Source organism: Sinocyclocheilus rhinocerous, unplaced genomic scaffold (assembly GCF_001515625.1).
Source record: "Sinocyclocheilus rhinocerous isolate Xijiao unplaced genomic scaffold, SAMN03320098_v1.1 scaffold1818, whole genome shotgun sequence".
In the NCBI taxonomy this organism is placed as follows: Eukaryota; Metazoa; Chordata; class Actinopteri; order Cypriniformes; family Cyprinidae; genus Sinocyclocheilus; species Sinocyclocheilus rhinocerous.
In genome coordinates, this window is record NW_015631052.1 from 65,461 (window position 1) to 68,792 (window position 3,332).

The window sequence follows — 3,332 nt, forward strand, 5'->3', positions numbered from 1 at the left end:
ACCCCCAGCGGCAAACTATTGAAATTTCGAAACAGTTATGACGTAATGAAGCCTCGTTTACGGAAATCATGGCTGCGCCTGAAAGCTCTAAAATGCTGCCGTCGGAGGCAGCATTCCAAGGCAGGAAGGCATCAAGGCATGTCCGAATCCAAATTCTGCTTCACTTCCTGTCTCCGGAGATACCTTCTTCTGATTGAATTTTGAAGGCAGCATAGATGTATCTTTTGCTGCCTTTGATATCCCACAATCCTGTGCGTTCCATTCCTTGACGGTTGAGCTAAAAAATAAAGATGGCGTCTGAAAGTTGCGTTTGGTGGTCAGTTTGTGTGTAAATGTATATTTCTGACTAACTTTTTGCACTTTTGATGTTATTTCTAGCAAGAAATCAGTACTATAGTAATTAAATATTTGTTTAGTTATCACTAAAACTCATTCTATTTTGTTGTAGATCATTAAATCGTTACGCTGCCTGCCTCAGAAGCCTGTCCGAAATCAGTTTCATGAGGTGCCTTTGCGCAAAAACGCTGCCTGCAAAGTCATTGCCTCATACTGCAGCGAGGCAGCAAGTCAGCTGCCTAGGCTTTCGGACGCAGCCCACGTGACTTTGACAGTTTGATACGCGCTCCGAACCACTGTTTCAAAACAAATGATTCACAAAAGTTTCAAAGCTTCACGAAGCAGTTCTTCGAAATCACCCATCACTATACTAAATAGTACAACAACAAAAAAAAAAAGAAGAAGTGCATGTGTGAGCTGTGCGTACATCGTAGAAACATCGCGCTGCGCGTGTGCTATATGTGTGTACTGATTATGACGAAATTTGAATTGCGCACTGTATGAATACCCTAGCTTAAAGCCCCATTCACACCAAGAAGGATAACTATAAAGATAACGATAAAGATATAGTTCTAAAAATCGTTCTCAATATTAAAGAATAGCAGAGTCCACACCACAACTATAACGATAAAGACAAAGAGAAACTATATCGTTGGAATCACTTTCAAAACTATTTTTTCCAGCTGATGAACGATTAAAAATTGACAGCCAATCAGAATCCATCCTGCTGTAACGAGCTCGAGAATTTAAAGCGGCAGACGCATGTGCGCTTAGAATAAACAGATCGTTCGCTGGTGTGGACGCTAATATCATTATCTTTATAATTATCTTTATCCTAATCGTTCTTGGTGTGAACGGGGCTTAAGCCTTCTATAGCCTACACACTGCACGATTTTAGCAATCCTATAAGATCACTGCATGTCACACTGTGCGACATGGATCACACATTGGCTACGACATGTGTGTGGACTGTACGATGAGGACACCTATTGACTCGTACGATACGACGCACGTTACTACAGAAGAAAAAACGTCATCAGCATGCGCTAGTGGTAAACAAAAAGAGCATGATAAATCACACTTTAGCCGTTGTATTTTTTATGTGTGCTGAAAAAAAGTGGAAGCGGCGAAAGAGGAAAGGATACGAGCTTGAGGTAAGCAGTTTTATGTTTTAGCGCCATGTCGCATTGAATTCATGTCGCATTTTTATTGGCTGGTCAGTAATACGATATGAGAAATTTTATTTTATGATAACTAAATTAATACATATATAGCCTACATACACACACGTACATAGTTATTTTTTATATAAAAATAAAGCAAATTACAAACCATAAGAAAAATACGATACACATTAAATATTAAATAAACTTGTTTTTCTAATACAGTAGGTTGGTTATGTATACTTTATTTAACATCTTTTGTTGTTTGATTAACAACCCTCTACCGCATGGTGTGGCCATATGGCAACATGGTCTTTGTGTTCATTTCCTTGCCACTGTCTCTTTAAGAGAACATTCTCGTTTTTTTTGTTGGAAAGAGAAGACCTTAGTTTAGCCAATGATGTGCTTTGGGTAAGTCACATGACATGCAGTTTTTTCTGTGGCGAGATTTCTGACAGACTGCCGTCTCTTGTCGGTAGTAGCTGAAAGCAAACTAAAACGTCAGTAACAAACAAGGACCAGTCCGTGTCACTTCCACAAAAAAATCGGAAACATCACTGTTATGATGTTATGATGACATATTCACCTCTCAAAAAAGTTTTTATGAAATTAGTTTTTGGTAAATCATTCAAATGTATGTGTTGCCAAGCGGCAACACTGTGCAATAGTGGAATGACATTATTACAATAGTTTAGCTAGCTAGCAAGGTCAGCTGCAATTTGTTAAGCTGTAACAATAACAAAATTAATACTAGTGATATAATGTTGATTAGTCGTATGTTAATGGCATTTGTATTATGGATATAATCAAATTGAAATGGCAATTTTACTTTTGATTAAATATGAATACAGGTAACATTACATCAGTGAGCACGGCCATATTCTATGGCAAGGTAATTAAGAAAAGGGCAGAACTGGTTCTTCCTGCAGATGAAAAAAACAGCTTTTTAAAGTTTCATTCATAAAAAAGGTGATCTTTCAAGGATTAAGGGGGGATGGAGGGATGGGGGGCTCATGTTCATAGTCTTCCTCTCAAGAGATTGCATAATGCTGAATTTTCATGAACTGCAATGTTTTTGGTTTTATGTCAATGTTTTATGATACATGATATACAGTATTATATTTGTTTTAACTGTATAAATTTGCAATTTAAATAATATTCATGAAAAATGTAATGAAATAAAAAAATTATAAATCATTATTCAGCAAAAAATAATGGAATAAATAAAAGCACAAGTTGTTGGAAAGTATGTATAAGGTGTCAATTATAAGTAAGTATTGTGTTAAAGCTTATAATAGCACCAATTGAATCAACACAAACAACATTTCTGAGGAAAAAGCGTTATGCAAATCTTCCCACATCGTGACGTAGACATGTGGGGGCGTGTTAGAACGAGCCGTTTTAGGTAGGCATGGTTGACTCTTAACTTTTATAAAGAATATCTCTTTGGATTTGAGACTTTAGTCTTTGCAACTTTACAGATCTTCTTTATGCACCAAGAGCTTGTACCACTTCAAAGAGAAAGGAAAAACTGAAATCGCATCATATGACCCATTTAAGAGTATGAATACTTATGCAATGTTTATTAAATAAATTTACGAAGTTGTGACAGTTCTGTTTTTGCTTTGTCAATATTGTGTATGGAGTGTAGATTGATGTGGAAAAGTAATTTAAAGCAGTTTAACATAAGGCAGCAACATAACAAAACGTGAAAAAAAACGAAGGGGTATGAATACTTTCGCAAGGCACTGTAAGGTATTGCACTTTAACAAGAAATCTGAACGGCCTATATATGTGCAATATTTTAACCGAGCCCTCACTAACTGAGTTTAA